The 25,242-nt window shown below is 38.1% G+C and overlaps 1 long non-coding RNA gene across 3 annotated transcripts; it reads left to right on the top strand.

Annotated features, from left to right (window-relative positions):
• The first annotated feature begins 469 nt into the window (after window positions 1–469).
• On the top strand, window positions 470–24,355 carry LOC143672709 (uncharacterized). 3 transcript variants are annotated; one of them, XR_013169952.1, is made up of 4 exons: window positions 470–685; window positions 19,859–19,962; window positions 20,807–22,114; window positions 22,997–24,355. It is a non-coding gene; the product is annotated as an uncharacterized LOC143672709 (long non-coding RNA). The 3 variants fall into 3 exon arrangements; XR_013169954.1 differs by lacking the exon at window positions 19,859–19,962; XR_013169953.1 differs by lacking the exon at window positions 22,997–24,355 and having other exon boundaries at window positions 20,807–22,989.
• The last annotated feature ends 887 nt before the right edge of the window (window positions 24,356–25,242 follow it).

Raw genomic sequence — 25,242 nt, 5'->3', positions numbered from 1 at the left:
TATTTTGGACTTTCCCCGCAGCGCCGGCCTCAGCGGATTTGGGTCTGGAAGCAGACACAGCTGCCCGGACCGCCGCACCTCCCGGCGTCTTGTGTTTCTTGTTCTTGCCGCCCGTGTTGCAGCTGTAGCAGAAGATCACTGTCAGCCCAAACCAGGGTAACGCCAGCGCAAACCTGTGAAAGCCACTTACAGTCCCGCGCCTCGGCACCGCCACCCTGCGATCGCCATCCCGGCTTCTCTGGTGTGGGCGGCGCTGCCTCGCAATTGGTCTAAAACCTCCGGCCGCCGCACAACCCTCCAGGTACCATCCTTGAGCCGCGTGGTGGGGTCCCTGTACCGCGCGTGAGCTACGCTTCCTCTTAAGCCTTAGAGCTGTCCATTCACTAGTGGTGAGGAAGGTCAGAAAGGAGAAAGGAATCCGGGAAAAATTTCCGGCGGTCGCGTGACTCGACCACTTTTGTCTCCCACAGGCCACCGTTGATCCCATACCTGGCGTCACAGTCGGTGCGATTGCGAGGCATCATTGGTAGGAGTGAGAGTCGGCCTCGACGGATTTGGCTCCGGCTGCTTTTGGGGATGAATTGTTTAGCGTCTTCGAGGATGACTCGACCACAGCGGCCAGAACCAAAAAAGACAAGGAGAAGGGGAAATGGAAGGGGCCGCCAGGGTCTGCGGAAAAGACCGGGTAAGGAGAACGTCCGAGATGAATTTTTTTTCTCTCTCAATACTGAGGGAAGACGACACGACTTTTAAGAAGAGACCGAGGAAGTAGGGTATATTTTGAATAGCATAGGGAGGAAAAGGAGGGACTGAAACAAAGGTTGGAGAGGGAAGTAGAAAGATTGTTGGTTTGGGAAAGCTGGTTCTTGGTGTTCCCTGGTGTCCCGCGCAGGCAGCGGGCACGCCCACCGCTGCATTTCGTGCACTCCTACGTCGCCGACTCCACTCCGTCTTCGCGGTAGCGGTCTTAATGGTAGACAGAATACCACTTAGGCTCTGTATTCCCAGCATCAGGACAGTGGCTTTAATAAGCTTTGAAGCTTAAGAAGCTTCGGATTAGTAAGTTGGAGGGGAAGGGGCCAATAGCCACAGAACGAAAAGTTCACCAACGTCTAGTTTTCTCGTCCTAAAAATGGTGATAATATTGCCTAGAAGATAAAGCGTGCAATGTCCTGGCAATGCTTAGCACATTGTAAACTTGCAAATGCTAGCTATTACTGAGTTTTAAGACAATTTTCGAGAAATTATCAGACAGTGTGAACTTATTTAGAGATTGATGTTTGTAATTCCCAGAAGTGTATCACACTAGTTCTAGCACACAAGGAAAAACTAATAACTTGAATTAGATAAGGTAAGCTAGTTCCTGTATAATCAACAAAATTTAACTCTTGACATTGGGTGATATACTTAATAGATGCTTGAGTTAAATTAGATACGGTTTTGCCCTCTGAATTTTCATTCTAGGTAAGGAGATAGAACAGATACAATATTTTTAACGTTTCTTATTGTAAAATGTATATCACAGGAAAGAAAGAAAAAGCAAAAATTTTCGAAGCATGCTTAAGTAAGTGATTACAGAACAGATCTGAGTTTACCATGTACTGCCATCCCACCATCTCAGATTTTTCCTTCTAACTGCTCTAAAACGCTAGAAGCTGGAAGTAATATTGATGTAGTAGTTCAGCAGCCATACTCATTGGTTAAATCCTATTTTCTTACCACCTCCTTCTCCTCTGATGGCTCTCCCAATCTATAGTGATTTTTAGGCAATTCCTGTTCTCACTTTTTCATGTTGAGAAAGGGTGTTGACACTAACGAATAGGGGAATGTAATTGATAATCATAGAAAGGCTGGTCCCTCTGGATTTATCTGACCTAGGAACCCCCCAGGAATTATAGGTTGCAGGAAGGCAGACTTAGTGCATGAAACCTTTATAGAGTTTCAGTTGAGCCCTGTTAAGAGTCAATAGACATGTACTTTGGTGTTGGGGTTTAGCAGACCATGGCAGTTAGCCCTATCCAACTGTAGCTTGAGTAAAAGTAGCCTCAGAAATAGTCTCGTGACTCTATTTGATGTCTCTTGGCCACTGATGCCTTATTTTATTACACTGCTTTTTCCCCTTTCGGTCAGGAAGGCATTGTCAATCCTATGATACCAGTGCCAGAATTATCACCCGGAATCATGCTCCCTGTTTTCAGGGGAATTTTCACTTCTGCATGTCATGTACCAGGTAGTGAGGAGGACAACGATTTCTTCCACTGTGGACCCTCAAAAAGGGACTCTACCAACACTTTTTAATTATCAACCCACCATAGTCTGACATGTATCCTGGTATTATATGAAGATGAACAGAATTACAAGACCTCATTCCCGTTCTGGACTCCCAAGAATTTGGATTGTTTGTAATGAGTGATTGAGAGAGGTTGATTTTGATTGGTGTTACTGAAAATTTAGGTTTTAGACATAATAAATCTCTGTGCCTTAGGGCTCATACAGTAGCTGAACGTCTATAGTATATATGTTATCATCTTTTACCCTGCATTCTAATTTACCTTAGACCTAGCCAGACTGGCTCGTTTTAAACTCTAATTGAGGCCTGATCTCTTTTTTTGGTTACTTTAACTGTTATTATATATAGCTATGCCAACTTTCAGGGTTGCAGCCCTCCATTTCTGGGTCTTAGGTGTCACAGAATTACTCAGAGTTTCAGAGAAATGCCAGCTGATGATTCACATATAGCTCAGTTTCTCAGAATCCAGAAATTTGTCTACAACTTCAGACCAAATGTGACTCCTATTAGGGCCCACAATCTAGGCTCTCGTTTTCTTGAAAGTATTTTTTTGAGAGAGACCTTGTCTTTTGTTTCTGGCTTGTTTTGCAAAACACATTGTCCCCAAGATTTATTCGGTTTGTTGCATGCCTCTCGGCATCTTTTTTGTAGCCCTACCATATTTGATCATATAAGTGTATCACAGTTTGCCATTCTGCTTCTTGGTCATTGTACCCTTTGGCATCCTCAGTCTGTTGGGCATTATGGATAATGTCTAAAAGAAACAAACCATGTCTTGCAGTATCCACATTTGGCCTACAGTCAGCAGGACTCTCAGTTTTAGACAATTTTCATTGGTCCATAGTGGCAAAGAACAGACACAGCATCACCAACTATCAGATAAAAACTGCCCCTTATCCCTTGTCCCCCCTCCCCCAATTAGTTGCCTTTGGTGTTGTGGACTACAGCATGCATTTTTAGTTTTCCCCCATATCCCTCTACTGACTGTTTGTCTACTATTGAACCTTTGTAATAGTTCACGCGAGAACTTATTTTTAATTGTAGATTCAATCTGTGGGATACATGGCACTAAATATCTCCTTTCAGTCATAGTCATCTTCAATATCATTGTTACTTACAACCCGCTAATTAGTTAATATCATTTCTATCCATTCCTTTGCATTTAGGTTCAACATCATTGAATAGCTTCCTGTCTCTAACTTTTGTGTACTTCAACGTCTGCTATTTTCTATAGTGTAAATGCTGAGATTACCTTCACCAGAGTGATAATAGCAAAGTCATATAGTTTCTGTCCTTTTGTATCTGACTTATTTCTCTCATCATTATGTCCTCAAGGTTCATCCACATTGTCATGTGCTTAAGGACCATATTTTGTCTTACTGCTGCATGATATTCTGTTGTACATATATACACCACATTTTATTTATCCACTTGTCTGCCAATGGGCACTTGGATTGATTCCATCTTTTTTTGGCAATTGTGAATAGTACCACTATGAACATCGGTGTGCAAATGTCTGTTCCTGTCACTGCTTTGATCTCTTCTGGGTATATACCAAGTAGTGGTATTGCTGGGTCGTAGGACAACTCAATATTTAGTTTTCTGAGGAGTCACCAAACTGTCTTCCACAGCAGCTGTGCCATTATCCATTCCAACCAACAGTAAATAAGTGTTCTGATTTCCCACATCTTTTCCAATATTTGTAGTTTCTGTTTCCTTAGTAGCAGCCAGTTTTATAGGTGTGAGGTGATATCTCATTGTTATCTTGATTTGCATTTTCCTTATAGCTAATGAAAGTGAGCATCACTTCATGTGCTTTTTAGCCATCTGTATTTGCTCTTCAGAAAATGGTCTATTCATATCCTCTGTTTTATAATTGTGTTGTTTGTTCTCTTGTTGATATGTATAATTTATCTATGTACGTAGGATATCAAGCCTTTATCTGATATGTTTGCAAATATTTTCACCCCTTGAGTTGACTTCCTCTTCACCTTTTTAGCAAGGTGTATCTTCTGTATCTTTGAGATGCAGAAACTCTTGATCTTAAGGAGTTCCCATTTGTCTGTTTTTTCATTCACTGGTTTTTTTTTATACTCTTAGATGTAAAGTTTAAGAAGCTATGTCCTGTTACTAGATCTTGAAGATGTTTCCTTGCATTTTCTTCCAGAAGTTTTATGGTACTGGCTCTTAACATTTAGGTCTTTAATCCATTTTGAATTAACTTTTGTATAGGGTATGAGGTAGTGATCCTTTCATTCTTTTGGCTATTGATATCCAATTCTCCCATGCCCATTTATTGAATATATCCCAGTTCAGTGGATTTGGGGGCCTTATTGAAGATCAGTTGTCCATAGATTTGGTGGTTCATCTCCACACTCTTGATTTTATTCAGTTGGTCAATGCTTCTGTCTTTGTGCCAGTACCATGCTGTTTTGACCACTGTGGCTATATAGTTAGGAAGTGATAGTTTCTCCCACTTTGCTGTTTTTAGTATCTTTAGCTATTTGGGGTCTGTAGTAGTTTGCTAGCTGCTGAAATGCAACACACCAGAGACGGATTGACTTTTAATAAAAAGGGATTTATTTCATTAGTTCTTCAGAGGAAAGGCAGCTAACTTTCAACTGAGGTTCTTTCTTACATGGGAAGGCACAGGGCAATCTCTGCTTTCCTTCTCTCCAGCCTCTGGGTTCCAGCAACTTTCCCTGGGATGATTCTTTTCTGCATCTCCAAAGGCCTGGGCTGAGCTGCGAGTGCCGAGATGAGGTATTCTGAGCTGCTTGAGCTGTGCCACATTGAGCTCTCTCATTTAAGCAATAGTCATTTAAGTCAAACATCATTCATTGCAGCAGTCACCCCTCCTAGCTGACTGCAGATGTAATCAGCAACAGATGATATTCACGTACCATTGGCTCATGTCCACAGCAACAGAACTAAGCACGTTCACCTGGCCAAGTTGACACCTGGACCTAACTACCACAGGGTCCCTTCCCCTTCTAAATAAATTTGATAACTAGCTTTTCCAAGTCTTAAAAGTAGGTTGTTGGGATTTGATTGATATTGCATTGAATCTTGAATTGACATCTTAACTACATTCAACTTTCCTATCTGTGAGCAAGGAATGTCTTTCCATCTATTTAGGTCATTTTAAATGTCTTTTAGCAAGGTTTTGTAGTTTTCTGTATATAAGTCCTTGACATTCCTGGTTAGGATTATTCCTAGATACCTGATTCTTTTGGTCAGTATTTTGAATGGAATTTTTTCCTTAATTGTTTCCTCAGATACGTCATTGTTTGTGTATAGAAACAGTACTGATTTTTGATCATTAATCTTGAATTCTGCTACTTTGCTGAATTTATTAGCTGAAGTAGCTTTGTCATAGATTTTTCTGGATTTTCTAAGTACAGGTGTGCTGGTTTGAAAGGAAGTATGCCCCCTAAGAAAAGCCATGTTTTAATATAAATCCCAGTTCATAAAAGTAGAATAATCTGTATTCAATACTGTATGTTTGAAACTGTAATGAGATCATCTCCCTGGTTGATGTGATTTAGTTAAGAATGGTTGTTAAACTGGATTAGGGAATGACATGTCTCCACCCATTTGAATGGGTCTTGATTAGTTTCTGAAGTCCTATAAAAGAGGAAACATTTTGGAGAATGAGAGATTCAGAGAGAGCAACACTACAAAGCAGAGAGTCTACCAGCCAGCGACCTTTGGAGATGAAGAAGGAAGACACCTACCGGGGAGCTTCATGAAATAGGAAGCCAGGAGAGAAAGCTAGCAGATGATGCCGTGTTCACCATGTGCCCTTCCAGCTGACAGAGAAGCCCTGTGTTCACCGTGTGCCTTCTCACTTGAGAGAGAAACCCTGAACTCCATCGGCCTTCTTGAACCAAGGTATCTTTCCCTAGATGCCTTTGATTGGACATTTCTTTAGACTTGTTTTAATTGGGACATTTTCTTGGCTTTAGAACTGTAAACTAGCAACTCATTAAATTCCCCTTTTTAAAAGCCATTCCATTTCTGGTATATTGCATTCCAGCAGCTAGCAAACTAGAACAACAAGATTATGTCATCTGCAAATAATGAAAGTTTTACTTCTTCCTTTCCTATTTGGGTGCCTTTTATTTCTTTTTCCTGTCTAATCATTACAGCTAGGATTTCTAGTAAGATGTTGAATAATAGTGGTGACAATGGTTTTCTTTGTTTTGTTCCCAATCTTAGGTGGAATGCCTTCATTCTCACCATTAAGTATGATGCTGGCTATGGGTTTTTCATATATGACTTTTATGATATTGAGGACATTTCCTTTAATTCCTACCTTTTGAAATGTTTTTATCAGGAAAGGAAGCTCAATATTGTCGAATTTTTCAGCATCAATCAATATGATCATGTGATTTTTCCTTTCATTTTATGTGCTTTATTATGTTGATTGATTTTCTTGTATTGAACCACCTTTGTGTTCTTGGTATAAACCCTACTTGGTCATGATATGTAATTGTTTCAATGTATTATTTGATTTGATTTGCTAGCATTTTGAGAATTTTTGCCTCTGTGTTCATTAGGGAGATTGGTCTGTAGTTTTCCTTTCTTGTAGCATCTTTATCTGGTTTTGGTATTAAGAGTGATGTTAACTTTATAAAATGAGTTACATAGCAGTCCTTTTCCCTCAATTTTTGGGCAAGTTTGAGCAGGATTGGTGTTAGTTCTTTTTGGAATGTTTGATAAAATTCCCCAGTGAAGCTGTCTCCTGGGTTTTTCTTTGTGGAAAGATTTTTTGTACTTTTTTTTTTTTTCATGGCCAGACACTGGGAATTGAACCTGTTCTGCTGACCCACCATGCCCTGTGTGAAGATTTTTGATGCCTGATTAAATTCTTTATTTGTAATTGATTTGTTGAGATCGTGTATTTCTTCTCAAGACATTATAGGTTGTTCATGTGTTTCCAGAAGTTTGTCCATTCTATCTATCTTCTGTAGTTTGTTGGTATATTTATAGTATTGTCTTATTATTTTTTTAATTTTTTCGGCATCCAGGTAAGGACCCCTGTCTCATTTCTTATTTTATTTGCTTTTCTCTTTTGTTTCTTTTTTAATCTACTAGGGGTCCATTAATTTTACTAATTTTATCAACCAACTTTTTTTTCTGATGCTGTTTTATTGTTTTCCAGTTTGTTTATTTCTGCTCTCATCTTTATTATTTCTCTTCTTTTATTTGCTGTTACTGGGATTAATTTCCTGTTCTGTCTCTAAATTCTCGAGGTAAGCAGGTAAGTCCTCAGTTTTTGTTCATTCTTGTTTTTTAATATAGGCATTTTGGCCAATAAATTTTCCTCTCACCATGGCCTTTGCCACATCCCATAAGTTCTGATATGTTGTATTCTCATTATCATTTGTCTCCAGATATTTACCGATTTTCCTAGCAATTTCTTCTTTGACCCACTGACTATTTAAGAGTATGTTGTTTAATCTCCATATATTTGTGAAATCTCTAGTTCTTGGTGGCTTTTAATTCCCAGCTTCATTCTATCATGATCAGAGAAAGTGCTTTGGATAATTTCAGTCTTATCAAATTTATAAAGACTCATTTTGTGTCATAGCATATGATCTATCCTGGAGAATGTTCCATGAATACTAATATCCTGGTATTTTGGGGTGTAATGATCTATATATGTATGTGTCTTTTAGGTCTAATGCATTTATCGCATAGTTTAGGTTCTGTATGTCCTTACTGATCCTCTGACAGGTTGTTCTATCTATCGTAGAGAGTGATATATTGAAGTCTCCCACTATTATTATTGAAATCTCTGTAGCTCCCTTCAGTTTTGCTAGTGTTTGCCTTGAGTACTTTGGAGCTCCATAAAGATTTATGATTGTTATTTCCTCTTGGTGAATCGTCCCTTTCTTTAATGTGTAGTGTTCTTCTTTGTCCGTTATGATGTCTTTACATTTAAAGTCTATATTGTCTGATTTTAGTGTAACCACTGCTTTCTTTTGGTTACAGCTTGCATAGAACATCTTGTTCTATCCTTTCACTTTCAAATGATTTGTGTCCTTGGGTCTAAGATGCATCTCTTATAAACAGCATATAGACAGATTAAATTTTTTAATATGTTCTGTCAGTCTGTATCTTTTTAAAAAATATTTTTATTGAGAAGTCTTCACATGCATATATTCCATACATGGTGTAATCAGTGGCTCACAATATCATCACAGTTGTGTGTTCATCACCATGATAATTTTTTAGGACATTTGCATCACTCCAGAAAAAGAAATAAAATGAAAAACTCATACACCTCTACACCTTACCATACCCTCTAATTGACCACTAGTATTTCCATCTAAGAAATTTATTTTACCCTCTCTCCTCTATTGTTTATTTATCCATTTTTTTTAACTCATCTGTCCATGCCCTGAACAAAAGAAGCATCATACACAAGATTTTCACAATCACATAGTCACATTGTATAAACTGTATCTTTATACAGTGGTCTTCAAGAATCAAAGCTACTGGAACGCAACTCAGCAGTTTCAGGTACTTCCCTGCAATCGTTCCAAAAATCTGTATCTTTTAATTGGTGAGTTTAGTGCACTAACATTTCTAAGTTGTTACTGTAAAAGCAGTTATTTAATATACCACCTTACCCTTTAGTTTTTAGTTTTCAAATCTGTATATTCATTTCCCTCTCTCCTCTTTTTTTTTTTTTAATTTTTTATTGTATAATATAAAATATATTAAAAGCAAAGAAAGAAAAAAGCAAGTTTTCAAAGCACTTTTCAACAAGTAGTTACAGGACAGATCCCGTTACCATACCATCATCTCAGATTTTTTCTTCTAGCTGCTCCAGAATATAGGAGGCTAAAAGGGATAAATATTTTTTGTCATCACATTTGACCTTTTTTTTTTGAGAATTACGTATATACAAAAAAGCAATACATTTCAAAGTACAGCACAACAGTTAGTTGTAGAACAGATTTCAGAGTTTGGTATGGGTTACAATTCTACAATTTTAGGTTTTTACTTCTAGCTGCTCTAGCTACTGGAGACTAAAGAAATACCAATTTAATGATTCAGCAATCATATTTGTTAAACCTTACCTTCTCTGTATAACTCCACCATTACCTTTGATCTTTCTATTCCTCTCTTGAGGGGTGTTTGAGTTATGGCCATTCTAACTTTTTCATTTTGGAAGGGTCTATCACTATTATGGGATAGGGAGATAGAAATTGCTGATGTTCTGGAGAAGTTGGGCCGTCCAGATTGGTCCAGTGACCCATCTGGAAACTTACCCTAGTGCATAGAACCTTTGTATAATCTTACGCATTGCCCTAGGTGTTTTTTAGGATTGGCTGGAATGGTTTTAGTTGGGGTTTGGCAAGCTATTGTAGGTTGCGGCGTCTAACTGAACCTTGCCTGAGAGTGACCTCTAGAGTAGCCTCTCCACTCTATTTGAACTCTCTCAACCACTGATACTTTTTTAGTTACACTTTTACGCCTTTTGATCAAGATGGCATTGTTGATCCCATGGTGCCAGAGCTGGACTCAACCCTTGGGAGTCATCTCTTACACCACCAAGGAGACTTTCACCCTGGATGTCATGTCCCACATAGGGGGGAGGGCAATGATTTCACTCACAGAATTGAGCTTAGAGAGAGTGAGGTCACATCTGAGCCACAAAAGAGGTCTTTGGTCATACCTATAGGTAGGCTTCGTTTCTCTGCAACCTATGTAAGCTTTAGAAGAGTAAGCCTCAAGATCAAGGGCTTGGCCTATTGATTTGGGTGGCCTTAATGTTTGACACAGTATCAGGGGAAGTCCTGATGGTAAAGTTTAATAGTTCTGTATTTTCTCTTCCATCCCTCAAAGAACTTTGCCAATACTTTCTAATTATCTGCTTAATATATTCTAGGATGTATCCAGGCATTACATTAAGCTATACAGGATTAAAGACCCTCATTCTTATTCTGGGCTCCTTGTATTTCGGTTGTTCAAATGAACTATCCAGACAGATTGCATTAGATTATGTGCTTAGAAAATTTAGGTTCCAGACAAAATAATCCTTTCTTCTTTTGGTCTCAAAGAATAGGTGCGGTTCTAAAATATAGACATTGTCTTCCTTACCCTTGTGCTCTGAATTACCTTAATCCTGACCTGTTTGGCTTTGTTCTTATCTCTGAATACCAGGGTATAGATATATAAACATCCTCTCAAAATCCAGAAGCAATAATTACCACTCTGCACTCAATGTGTCTGCTGTAAGAGTTTACAATCTAGGCCCCTGTTTTCTAGTAAGCATTTTCTAAAAGAGACCATAGAATACTGGTTCTTTCATTTCCAGATGTTCCACAGGTTCATTCACGTTGTTGCATGTCTCATGACTTCATTCCTTTTTGTAGCAGTACAATATTTGATCATATGTATACACAATCATTCCACAATTGTTCGCCAATCTACTTCTGATTCAGTTGGTGCGTCCTTCAGCCACCTGCATTCATTAGGTGTCAGGTATAATGTCCATAGTCCATCAACAGTCTCAGTTTTAGATAATTTCATTGTTCCCAAGAGAAAGGTAATCAATAAACACACCCTCACCAAATAGGAAATCTAAACCTCACCTTAACTTTTGTCCCTCCACCCATGTTATGCCCCTGCTATTACTGTTGTACTGCTGATGTTTTCCTGTTAAACATAGCCCATAGCATGCAATAGCAGTTTTCTCCCTGTACCCTGGACTTAAACACTCTTTGTACACGAATCATACCTTTGAAGTAGTTCTTGCAAGAGCTTATTTATAGTTGTAGTGTTAATCAGTGGAACACATTGGTCTGGACAGCCTCTTTCAATCATGTTCATCTTCAATATAGAATTATAGATCCCCTAGAGAACTGTCTTCACTTCTATCCCCTTACATTCACGTTCAGCCTCATTAGTTAACTATTCACGTATCTCTAGCTTCTGTGTATCTCTAAGTCTCCCATAATCTGTTATATGCCTCCGATTTTCCCTTTACCATGGTCATAAAAGTGGAGTCATACAGTATCTTTCTTTTGTGTCTGACTTATTTCACTCAACCTTGTGTCCTCAAGGTTCATCTCTCATGTCATGTGCTTCAGGATGACACTTCATCTTACTGCTGCATAATATTCCATTGTATGTATATACCAGATTTTGTTAATCTATTCATCTGTTGGTGAGCATTTGAACTGTTCCCTTCTTTTGGGAATTGTGAATAATGCTGCTATTAACATCGGTGTACAAATGTCTGTGTCACTGCTTTCAGCTCTTCTGGTATATCCAAGTAGGGTAGCTCAATATTTAGTTTCCTAAGGAACTGCCAAACTCTCCACTTGCGACTGCACCATTATACATTCCCACCAGCAGTGCATAGTGTCCCAATTTCTTCACATCCTCTTCAACATTTGTCATTTCCTGTTGTTTAATAGCAGCCATTCTTATAAGTGTGAGGTGATATCTCATTGTAGTCTTAATCTAAATTTCCCTTATCTCCGATGAAAATGAACATCTCTTCATTGGCTTTTGAGCCATCTGTATTTACTCTTCAGAAAAATGCCTATTCATATCTTTAGCTCATTTTGTAATTGGGTTGTTTGTTCTTTTGTTATTGAGTTGTATGATTTTTTTTATGTATACAGGATATCAAACTTTTGTCTGATGTGTGATTTCCAATATTTTCTCCCATTGAATTGGCTACCTCTTCACCTTTTTGACAAAGTCTTTTGAGGCCCCAAAACATTTGATTTTGAGGAGTTCCCATTTATCTGTTTTTTCTTTTGTTTTTTGTGCTTTGGGTATATTTAGGAAGCTACCTCCTATTACTAGGTCTTGAAGATGTTTTCCTGCATTTTCTTCTAGGAGCTTTATGGTCCTAGTACTTATATTTAGGTATTTGATCTACTTTGAATCCACTTTTATACAGAAGGTTAAGGTAAGGGTTCTCTTTCGTTCTTTTGGCCATTGATATCCAGTTCTCCCATGCTCATTTATTGACAACACTATTTTATCCCTATTTAGTAGAGTTGGGAGCCTTGTCGAAAATCAGTTGACCATAAATTTGACAGTCTGTTTCTGCACTCTCGATTCAATTCCATTGGTCAGTACTTCTATCTTTGCCAATACCATACTGTTTTGACCACTGTGACTTTATAATAAGTTTTAAAGTTCAGAAATGTTAATCCTCCCACTTCATTCTTCTTTCTGAGGATGCTTTTAGCTATTCGGGGTTTCTTTCCCTTCCAGATGAACTTGGTAAGTAGCTTTTCCAAGTCTTCAATGTAGGTTATTGGAATTTTGATTGGTACGCCCTTGAATCTGTAGATCATTTTGGGTAGAATTGACATCTTAACTATATTTAACCTTCCTGTCCCTGAGCAGGGTATGGCTTTCCACCTATTTAGATCTTTGATTTCTTTAACCAATGTTATGTAGTCCTTTATGTCCCTAGTTAAGCTCATTCCTAAGTACTTGATTCTTTTAGTTGCTATTTTGAATGGGGATTTTTTCCTTAACTGACTCCTCAGCTAGCTCATTGCTTGTGTATAGGAATGTTACTGATTTGTGCACATTAATTTTATATCCCGCCACCTTGCTGGATTTATTACCTCATGTAACTTTGCTTTAGATTTCTCTGGATCTTCCAAGTATCGTATCATATCATCTGCAAATAATGAGAGTTTTACTTCTTCCTTTTCAAGTTGGATACCTTTTATTTCTTTGTCCTGCCTGATTGCTCTAGCTAGGACTTCTAGCACAGTGTTGAATACTAGTGGTGACGGTGGGCATCCTTGTCTCGTACCTGATCTTAGGGGAAGGCTTTTAAGCTCTCTCCATTGAGTATGATACTAGTTGTCGATTTTTCATACATTCCTTTTATCATATTGAGGTAGTTACCTATGATTCCTATCTTTTGGAATTTTTTATCAGAAAAGGATGCTGAATTTTGTCGAATCCTTTTTCAGCATCAATCAAGATGATCATGTGACCTTTCCCTTTTGATTTCCTAATGTGCTGTATTACATTAATTGATTTTCTTGTGTTGAGCTATACTTGCATTCCTGGTATATATTCCACTTTGTCATGGTGTATTATTCTTTTAATGTGACATTGGATTCAATTTGCTAATATTTTATTGAGAATTTTTGCATCTATGTTCATTAGGGAGATTGGTATGTAGTTTTCCTTTCTTATAGCATTTTTACCTGGTTTTGATATTAAAATATTAGCTTCATAAAATGAATTAGAATTCCTTTTTTCCTCAATTTTTTGGAAAAATTTGAACAGAATTGTTGTTAGTTCTTTCTGGAATGTTTGATAAAATTCCCCTGTGAAGCCATCTGGTCCTGGGCTTTTCTTTGTTGGAAGATTTTTGATGACTGATTGAATCTCTTTACTTGTGATTGGTTTGTTGAGATCTTCTATTTCTTCCTGAGTCAGTGTAGCTTGTTTGTGCGTCTCCAGGAATTTGTCCATTTCATCTAAGTTGTCTAGTTTGTTGGCATATAGTCGTTCATAGTATCCTCTTATGACTTCTTTTATTTCTTCAGGGTCTCTGGTAATGCACCCCTTCTCATTTTTTATTTTGTTTATTTGCATCCTCTCTCTTTTTTTCTTTGTCAGTCTTGTTAGTGGCCTATCAATTTTATTGATCTTCTCAAAGAACCAACTTTTGGTTTTATTGATTCTTTCTGCTGTTCTTTTGTTCTCCCATTCATTTATCTCTGCTTTGATCTTTGTTATTTCTCTTCTATTTGCTTTGGGGGTAGTTTACTGTTCTTTCTCAAGTTCCTCCAGGTTTGCTGTCAAGGCCTCGATTTTTGTTCTTTGTTTTTTAATGTAGGCATTTAAGTCAATAAATTTCCTTCTCAGCACAACCTTTGCCGAATCCCTTAAGTTCTGATAAGTTGTCTCATTTTCATTCATCACCTGATGGCTGCTGATTTCTCTAGCAATTTCATCTTGGACCCACTGATTGTTTAACAATGTGTTATCTAATCTCCATATATTTGTAAATGTTCTCATTCTTTGGTGATTATTGAGATCCAGCTTCATCCCATTGTGATCAGAGAAAGGCTTTGATTAATTTCAGTATTTTAAAATGTATAAAGAACTGTTTTGTGCCCCAACATATGATCTATCCTGGAGAATATTACACTAGCAGTGGAGAAGAGTGTATAACCTTGTGCTTTGGGGTATAATGACCTATGTATTTCTATTAGGTCTAATTCATTTATCAAGTTATTTATCTTCTCTGTTTCCTTATTGATCTTCTGTCTGGTTGTTCTATCTATAGAGGAGAATGGTGTGTTGAAGTCTCCTACTGTTATTGTTGAAATATCTATTGCTCCCTTCAGTTTTGCCAATGTCTGTTTCATGTTCTTTGGGGCTCCTTGATTGGGAGCATAAACATTTATCATTGTTATATCTTCTTGGTGAATTGAGCCTTTAAGTAGTGTCCTCTTTGTCTCTTTTTTTTTAAAATTTTTTTTTATTAATCAAAAAAAAGAAAAGAAATTAACACAACATTTAGAAATCATTCCATTCTACACATGCATTCAGTAATTCTTAGTATCATCACATAGATGTATGATCATCATTTCTTAGTACATTTGCATCGATTTAGGAAAAGAACTAGCAAAACAGCAGAAAAAGATATAGAATGTTAGTATAGAGAAGAGAATTAAAATAATAATACTAATAAATATATATATATATGTATATATATATATATATATAAAGGAAAAAGAAAAAAACAAAAACAAAAGATACAAACCAACAAACAAAAAACTATATTTCAGGTGCAGCTTCATTCAGTCTTCCAACATAGTTACATTACACTTAAGTATTATTGTGCTGTCCATTTTTGAGTTTTTGTATCTAGTCCTGTTGCACAGTCTGTATCCCTTCAGCTCCAATTACCCATTATCTTACCCTGTTTCTAACTCCTGCTGCTCTCTGTTACCAATGATATATTATTCCAAGCTGATTCTCGAATGCCGGTTCACATCAGTGGGACCATACAGTATTTGTCCTTTAGTTTTTGGCTAGACTCACTCAGCATAATGTTCTCTAGGTCCATCCATGTTATTACATGCTTCATAAGTTTAGTCTGTCTTAAAGCTGCATAATATTCCATCGTAGGTATACGCCACAGTTTGTTTAGCCACTCGTCTGTTGATGGACATTTTGGCTGTTTCCATCTCTTTGCAATTGTAGATAATGCTGCTATAAACACTGGTGTGCAAATGTCCGTCTGTGTCTTTGCCCTTAAGTCCTTTGAGTAGATACCTAGCAGTGGTATTGCTGGGTCGTAATCCATTCTGCCAGTCTATGTCTTTTGATTGGGAAATTCAGTCCATTAACTTTTAGTGTTATTACTGTTTGGATAATATTTTCCTCTACCATTTTGCCTTTTGTATTATATATATCATATCTGATTTTCCTTCTTTCTACACTTTACTCCATACCTCTCTCTTCTGTCTTTTCATATCTGACTCTAGTGCTCCCTTTAGTATTTCTTGCAGAACTGGTCTCTTGGTCACAAATTCTCTCAGTGACTTTTTGTCTATAAATGTTTTAATTTCTCCTTCATTTTTGAAGGACAATTTTGCTGGATATAGAAGTCTTGGTTGGCAGTTTTTCTCTTTTAGTAATTTAAATGTATCATCCCACTGTCTTCTAGCTTCCATGGTTTCTGCTGAGAAATCTACACATAGTCTTATTGGGTTTCCCTTGTATGTGACAGATTGTTTTTCTCTTGCTGCTTTCAAGATCCTCTCTTTCTCTTTGACCTCTGACATTCTAACTAGTAAGTGTCTTGGAGAACGCCTATTTGGGTCTATTCTCTTTGGGGTGCGCTGCACTTCTTGGATCTGCAAATTTAGGTCTTTCATAAGAGTTGGGAAATTTTCAGTGATAATTTCTTCCATTAGTTTTTCTCCTCCTTTTCCCTTCTCTTCTCCTTCTGGGACACCCACAACACGTATATTTGTGTGCTTCATATTGTCATTCAGTTCCCTGATCCCCTGCTCAAATTTTTCCATTCTTTTCCCTATAGTTTCTGTTTCTTTTTGGAATTCAGATGTTCCATCCTCCAGTTCACTAATTGTAGCTTCTGTCTCTTTAGATCTACCAGTGTAGTATCCATTGTTTTTTCCATTTTTTCTTCTTTGTCCTTCACTCCCATAAGTTCTGTGATTTGTTTTTTCAGATTTTCTATTTCTTCTTTTTGTTCAGCCCATGTCTTCTTCATGTCCTCCCTCAATTTATTGATTTGGTTTTTGAAGAGTTTTTCCATTTCTGTTCGTATATTCAGCATTAGTTGTCTCAGCTCCTGTATCTCATTTGAAGTATTGGTTTGTTCCCTTCACTGGGCCATATCTTCAATTTTCCGAGCGTCATCCATTATTTTCTGCTGGTGTCTGGGCATTTGATCAGATTTCCCTGGGTGTGGGACCCGGCTGGTTGAAAGGTTTTTCTGTGAAATCTCTGGGCTCTGTTTTTCTTTTCCTGCCCAGTAGGTGGCGCTCGTGGCGCTCATCTGTCTGTGGGTCCCACCAGTAAAAGATGCTGTGGCTCCTTTAACTTACCAATCCGAATTCGCAGTCGGCCCAGGAAACCGCGCATAGAGGGGGGTCGCCGGCTGCCGCGACTTGGGGGAGTGCCAGTCCAAATTGCCCAGCTGGCCCGAGATGCCAAGCATGGCGGGAGGGCCCCGCTATCCAACGTTCCCAGTCAGACCGGGGAGCCACGTGTGTGGAGGGGACCCCAGTTGCCAGCCACCCCAGCCGGGAAAATGCGCGCCCCTCGGGTATCTCACCGCAGTGTATTCTCCCTGCCCGTTCAGCCGTTCCAGAATGGGGTATGCTGTCTTTTTGGTCTCTGTCGTGGCTCCAGGAGTTGTTTCGTATTGTTTCTGTTTCTTTAGTTGCTTTTCTGGAGGAGGAACTAAGACCCGCGCGTCTTACTAAGCGGCCATCTTCTCCGGAACTATCTAAATAGCATCTCTTGAAGATGTTATTTGCAGCTAAGGAGAGGCCCATCGGAATGAGCGTGGGTCTCCCATTTGGATGACAACAGTCCAGTACAAGCAGGGAAATGCAGACGGAGTGAGAGGGAGCCACTGGGAGGCACCAGAAGCCAGAACTCAGTGGGCAAAGGAAGAGCAAGGAGGGATCATTTTCGAGCCATGAGGCTCGAAAGCCAAAGCCCCTCTTTGTCTCTTATGATATTATTACATGTAAAGTCTATTTTGTCCGATGTTAGTGTAGCTACTCCTGCTTTCTTTTGGTTACAACTTGTGTGGAAAATCTTTTTCTAGCCTTTCGCTTTCAGTCTATTTGTATCCTTGTGTCTAAGATGAGTCTCTTGTAAGCAGCATATAGCTGGATTGTTTCTTAATCCATTCTGCCTATCTGTATCTTTTAACTGGTAAATTTAGTCCTTTAACATTCAAAGTTATTACTGAAAAGGTGTTTCTTGATTCCACCATCTTATCTTTTTATTTTATTTGTCAGATCTATATATTCTTTTCCATCTTTCTCTTTGTCTTTTTTAAATTACCCTTAGTGTTACTCTTCAATTCTGTGCCCTCCTCCAGACTTCCCTCTCCTGTCTTTTTTTTCAGCTGGCAGAACTCCTATTAGTATTTCTTGTAGGGCCAATCTCTTGTTGACAACATCTTTCAGGACTACTTTGTCTGTGATAGCTTTAATCTCCCCCTCAAGTTTAGTTTGGTATGCACTTTTTTTTCTTGTTTATTTGTTTTTTGGCATGGGCAGGCACCAGGAATTGAACCCGGGTCTTCAGCATGGCAGGCAAGAACTCTGCCACTGAGCCACCATGGCCCACCCCACCCCCTCAATTTTAAAGGACAGTTTAGCTGGGTACAGAATTCTTGGCTGGAAGTCTGTCTCTTTCAGGATCTTGAATATATCATACCACTGCCTTCTCGCCTCCAGGGTACTAGTTGAGTAGTCAGAATTCTGTCTTATTTAATTTCCATTTATGTAGTAGATTGTTTCTCTCTTGCCTCTTTCAGGATTTTCTGCTTCTCTTTCGACAGACTGATTAGTATGTGCCTTGGGCAAATCCCGTTTGGATTTATTCTGTTTGAAGTTCTTTGGGTTTCTTTGACTTGTATATTTATGTCCTTTATGAGGGTTGGGAAGTTTTCCACCATGATATCCTCAACTACTCTTCCTAGCCCAATACTCCTCTCTTCTCCTGGGGCACCAGTGATTCTTATATTTGTGCGCTTCGTTTTGTCTATCAATTCTCTGAGTTCCCATTCATTTTTTTCCATCTTTTTTGCCATTTGCTGTTTTGAGTCTTTGAAATCAATTATCCTGTCCTCTATATCACTTATTCTTTCTTCTGTCTCTTCAGATCTGATGTTGTGTGCCTCTAGTATGTTTTTTATTTGGTCAACAGAGTCTTTAATCTGTGTTTTCCACTGTTTTTCTATTTATACTTTCAAATTCCTCTTTGTGTTTTTCTTCTGTTTTCTTGATCTCCTTTGTATGAACATCTTATTTTATTAAGTAGAGTTGTATGAACATCTTTGATTAGTTCCAGTGTCTATCTCCTCAGCTGTTTTGATTTGGTCTTTAGGCAGGGCCATATCTGTCTGCATTGTGATATGCTTAGTGATCTTCTCTGTCTTCATTGCTGGTAGATATCTTGATTATTTACTTTGGGAGTTGATTTCTTTTAGTAGTCTAAGGCCTTGTGTTTGTGGGATGGTTGTACAGCAGGGAGCAGGGCAAGGGGTGGAGCACTCAGTATGGTGATTTGTTTCAGGACAGGTAATGGGCCTAGATTGGGGGTGTTACACTGGTGCTTGTGAACATGTGTGCCCAGCGGCCCGGGAGAATATAGCTGTGCAGGTGCACTGATCTGGGGGACATAACCCTGGTGTGCACTGGTCTATGGCATGGGGCCTTTTGTGTGCGTGCATAGAGCTGTGGCAGCAGGTTGGTATTATTCCTTCATGGATTGGGGGCATATGTGACCCAGCTGTGCAGGTCGGCTCTTAGAGCTGGAAAGTGAGGCTGAGGGCTATGTGCACACAAGGTTCTAGGACTGCTGTAACATGTAGTTTCCAGAGCTGAATGACATGATTGGGGGTCCGTGTGCATGCATGGGCCTGGGAGTGCTATAAACGGATGTGCTGAGGTCAGGGAGGGTGGGGTGAGGCTGTGCCACACAATGGGCAGGGGAGTGGGGGAGGGATGGGAGGCATCCTAGGTATGGAGTTTAGTGCCTGTGATATTTATGCACTGGTAACACCCTGTAGGGAACAGGGAGGGGGGTAGTGCTTGGGAGGGGTGTAGGAGAGTTGGAATGTGCTGCACTCTGGGTGGGGATGGGGGGCAGGTACGTGCACTGGGGACTGGTGGGGTGGGGCATGTGGAATTGGAGTGGGTGAGGTGGTTCAGGTGCATAGGGTGTGGGGTGAGTCGCTGGTCATGGGGCTGCCCCGGTGAGGTTAGTGCACCCAAGGAATGCGGCCTGCTTACCTCCGAGTCCTGTATACCTGTCTGTGCTCTCCCACAGGCTCCGCTGTTCTGTGCCTCCACTTCAGGCTCCAGCCCTCTGCCTATCAGTTCCTCGGCCTCTGCACTCAGGGCTGCCACATGTGGTGCAGAAGGTTCTCCCAGGTCAGCCGCACTCCCAAATTGCTGCCTCAGTCACCCTCTTATCCCTTCTCTATTTGTTCATTTTTAGAATTTTTTAAAATTAATTAGTTGTCCCGCTCTCCAGTATTTTAGATATAAGCCTTGGTCATTATATATGTTTCATTTATCTCCTCGAGCTATTTGTCTTGCCTCTTTCTCTATTAATGGAACCTTTTGATTAACAGAAATTGTTAATTTTAATGCAGTTCAGCTTATTAAACTTCTGCTTTTTTGGTTAGTAATTTTCATGTCCTGCTTATGAAACCATAAGGATAATTTTCCTGCTTTATCTTCTGGAAGCATTGTTGTTTTTACCTTTGATGATTAGATCTAAAATCCTTATGGATTTGGGCAGATGGCATTTTTGTGTGTGTAAGATGAGGTTCTCATATCCTTATTGGATATGCGGTTCACCAAGTACCATTTATTGTCACTACTTTCAGCCAGCCATTGCAGCCATAAAAATAAACTTCCTCTCAAATAGTAATATTATGCCATCAGAGTAAGCATTAAATGCTTACTGAAGGTGCTCATGTAAATATCTAATGGTGGTTTGATTTTCAAATTTTAAGAAATTTATATTAATGGTTATATTAATGTGGGGTTTGAAATATTTTAAACCAAAGTTCCAAAAAATTGTGAGATCCAAAAGGAGTAATATTCAGTTTTCCTGGTTAAGTTAGAGCATTTTGGGCTGCAGCCAGTTTTTATTTGTAGCACTCATCTGTTTAAATGACTTTTTCTGCTAATGGTGTTTATTTCATTGTGTCATCCCTAAAGTTAGAGCATAAACTGTAGAATTAATTTTTAGATGTTTATTTTTCAGGAAATGTATTGATAGTAAATTTCAATTGGATTCAACTAATAGTGGAAAAAACAAGAGAGATGAAGACTTTGAAGGCACAGATGAATCCATTTTGGAAAGAAACCCAAGGTAGAAGAGTCAGTAACTGAAGACTTAAGTTAGTATTTCCATTGTCATAAATGTTGGGAGCTCTTAATTTGGGAAGTTTTGAAAATTGCTTATGTTTATGTTTTGTAAAAGTTTTTGCTTAGTGAAATGAAGATAAATATTCTTTATGTACTCTTAGAAACATAGATATAGGACATTTATATAAATTTGGGGGCATTGGGAGACTAGAACAGACTCATATATATATATATTTTTAATTGTAAACAACAAACATACAAACATTCTTCACATGTTTACAATCAGTGGCTCATAATATCATAGTATCATCACATAAGTTGTGTATTCATCACCATGATCATTTTTTTAACGTTTGCATCTCTCCAGCAGAAGAAATAAGGAAGAGAAAAGAAAAATCTCATACATCCCACGCCCCATACCCCTCCCTCTCACTGCCCACTAGTACTTCAGTGAATTCAATTTATTTTAACCTTTGTTCCCCCTATTTTGTATATTTCTTACCCATATTTTTTACCCATCTGTCCATACCATAGATACAAAAGAGCATCAGACATAAGGTTTTCACAGTCACACAGTCACATTGCAAAAGCTATATCATACAATCATCTTCAAGAAATGTGGCTACTGGAATACACCTCTACATTTTCAAGTACTTCCTTCTAGCCACTCTAATATACCATAAACTAAAAAGGGGATATCTGTATAATACATAAGAATAACCTCTAGGATAGCCTCTTAACTCTGTTTGAAATCTCTCAGCTGCTGACACTTTATTCTGTCTCATTTCTCTCTTCCCCCTTTTGGATGAGAAGGTTTTCTCAGTCCCTTGATGCTGAGTCACAGCTCTTACTAGGATTTCTGTCACACGTTGGCAGGGAGGTTTGTATCCCTGGGAGTCATCAGACTCGTCTTTAAATACTTTGGAGTGTATTTAGAGAAAGGATCTTGAAGCCTGATTTTTTTTATTTAAAGGAAAAAGGACATGTTTCTTTTATTTGTGAAATACAATAAGAAGACAATCCCTGGAGAAGAGTGAAATAAAAGGAAGGAATAAAATTGATCCATTTGAAGGAATCAGGGAAAAGGAACATGGGGAGGAATTAAATTATCAGTGTCCCATGCAGCAGCAAATGGAATGGCTGTGAGCCTCAAGACCCCTGAGGCAGTAGAGTGGCCCATGGATATATGTGGACAAATTAGCTGGTATTTCTCTGATTTTGAAAGATGAAACTTTCTATAACTTAGTTTCATTTCTTATGTTGACCTATTTTCTGATGGTGGCTTTGTTTCTCCTTTCTTGCATCTCCTATGTTATCTTGGCACTACCATGAAGAAATTTACTGTTCTTAGAAATTTTTTTTAACTGATTAGCTGTTGTAGCTAGCAAAATTGGCTATTTAAATGGTGGTAGATGTGCCATTGGAATATTTAAGATGCACTGTGTGCCCAAACCAGTAGAATAGGTTACAAATAATATTGATATTTAAAGTCAGTGCTGTTTATTGTAGTGATTCTCAGGTTTTATCCAAAATATGATATTTGTAAAAATTAGAAGTATATAAAATAAGAGAATAATATAGTCCAGAATTACATCTATTTTTCTTCAGTTTATCTATAATCTATGTCCTTTCGTGGTCTAAACAGAGAATTTAGCTGAATATAATTTCGAAAATCATATAAGAATCAGACACACTACTACAAAAGTAGGCTTGTTTATTTTATACTTTCTGTCATGTATTAGTTTTTATAATCACCTTTGTGTTTTGATGTAGTGATGGTGCTTTGTAGAGTTGTTTTTTATTCAGGATAGTTATTGGCTCTAACCTGATATAATTGTTTTAATAATCCATCTAGCAGTCTATTTCATCTGTATTTGTTATCAAGAATATTAGCTGTTTTGAATTCTTAACATGTAAAATATATAATGTGAAATTTTTTCAAATATTCTTAACAGTAAAAGTTCTTCCAGTTTGGAGTAATTATAATCAAGCAGTGTCATTTTTCTTAACAATGCATTTGGGAGACTTACCTAATTATAGAAAAATAATTTATTTTTGTGTAACTTAAAATTTTTTTCTTTTTAAGTTTGGCAGACCTGATGCCTAGAGTCAAGGTACAAGCAGTTGAAACTGTCGAAGGGTGTACACATGAGATAAGCACAAACAGCATACACTAGTTGATATTATAAATATTTAATATTATTTAATATTAAGTTTAGTATATTATAAATATATTAAAAATACAAAGATCTTTAATATATTAAAATACAAAAATACAAAGATTTTTCTTTGAAGTGTTTAGTGTAACAGTCAACCAAAAATTTAGCCTTGAGGATCTCTAAAATATTAAAGTTTCGGTTGCATGCACATAGTCTGGTAAAGTTGCTAGGTCTTTATAATCACACCTGAGATCACATCCTCGCCCACCACTTTTATTAACTACAGTCCTGGATAATTTCTTTCACTTCTTTGAGCAGTGTATTTTAATTTGGGAAAATGGGATCTACTTAATAAGTTGGTTGTAAAGATTATATGAAAAATTGGGTAAAGTATCCAGCACAAAGTAGGTGTTATGCTTGTTCATTCCTGTACTCCTAAGATCAAGTAGCAGAAGTTTCCTTTTTCCCATCTTGTTCTGTTTCATGTCTTGCTCGTGCAAATTGCCTTTTCTTTGTAAAAGTGCTCACTAATAATGTATATAGTAGCCATTTAGCTGTGAATGTTTATAAACTTAGGACAGGGAACTTTGACACTGTTTCCTTCTATTAAGCCTTATATCATTATGGTAGAACCTTACAAGTTCTAGTTTCAGTTAGTTGGTGAGTCTTATAAAAAGTCTCTGTTGAATAAGCAAAGAAATTCCAAATGAACAAAAATGACTCTTGATATAGCTTTAGGACCTTATCTTTTAAAATCCCTGTTTTTCTACTGAAAATCCCTTATGTTCCTTCCTTTAGAAATAGCATTTAGGTTTGCAAAATTAATCATTTTTACTTATTTGCTGAATACTTATACTGTATCCTGTTTGATGCTCTGAGGTTCCAAAGGACAAAACAAAGCAATAGGAGAAACAAGCCCTACTCCCAAGAGATCAGAAGCTCTTATCCTCTTTCCCTTCTAATCCTCCATTGTCACCTCCTTTCACTTTCTTAGCAACTAACTTTACTTTTTTCTTCATGTAGAGGACTGAAGAAATTGAGTTGGAGTATCCTCTGATTATAATCTCTTTCACAAGCCTGTCTGCACTAGTCCTGTGTATCAAAGGAAATGATACTTTGCCTACCAAGCTAAGAAGGATTGCTCTGCCAGTGCTGTTGCTCCTGCCTCGACAGACACTTTGATTATTCCATTTTCCTTTTCTATTTCTACAGTCTCATTTTATTCTCTTTGCCTTTTTCTATCAGTTTATAAACATGGAAAAGCTTCTCTTTTGTTTTAGGCTACTTACGGCTGCTGTGTTATTTTTCTTCTTCTTTTTTTTTTTTTAACTTTTTTTATTGTATAGTATAACATATATACAAAACAAAGACATAAAAATAATGGTTTTCAAAGCAGTTTTCAACAAGTAGTTATAGGACAGATCCCAGAGTTTGGCCTGGGCTATTATACCATCATCTCAGATTTTTCCTTCTAGCAGCTCCAGATATAGGAGACTAGAAGGAATAAATATTTGCTGGTCATCACGATAGACTTTTTTTCTTTTTGGTGAAAAATGACGTCTGTACAAAAAAGCAATAAATTTCAAAGCACAGCACAACAGTTAGTTGTAGAACAGATTTCAGAGTTTGACATGGATTACAATTCCACAATTTTAGGCTTTTTACTTCTAGCTACTCTAAGATTTTGGATACTAAAAGAGGTATCACTTTAATGATTCAGCAATCATATTCATTTGTTAAATCCTATCTTCTCTATATGACTCCACCATCACCTTTAATCTTTCTAGCCCTCTCTTTACAGGGTGTTTGGGCTATGGCCATTCTAACTTTTTCATGTTGGAAGGGTCTGTCACTAATATGGGGTAGGGAAATGGAATGATATGATGTTCTGGAGAGGCTGGGCCCTCTAGGTTTCAGGACTTATCTGGTCCAGGGACCCATCTGGAGGTTGTAGGTTTCCATGAACTAATGGAACACTAGTGTTATTTAGGATTGTCTGGAGTGACCCTCGTTGGGGGTTGGCAGGTTGTAATAGGTAGCAGTGTCTAACCGAAGCTTGCAAAAGAGCATCCTCCAGAGAAGCCTCTCGACTCTGTTTGAACTCTCTCTCACTGCTACTCTATTAGTTATACTTGTTTTACCCCTTTTGTTCAGGATGGAGTTGTTGATCCCA

Source organism: Tamandua tetradactyla, assembly GCF_023851605.1.
Source record: "Tamandua tetradactyla isolate mTamTet1 chromosome 1 unlocalized genomic scaffold, mTamTet1.pri SUPER_1_unloc_2, whole genome shotgun sequence".
Classification (NCBI taxonomy): Eukaryota; Metazoa; Chordata; class Mammalia; order Pilosa; family Myrmecophagidae; genus Tamandua; species Tamandua tetradactyla.
This window is presented reverse-complemented; position numbering and strand designations above follow the sequence as displayed.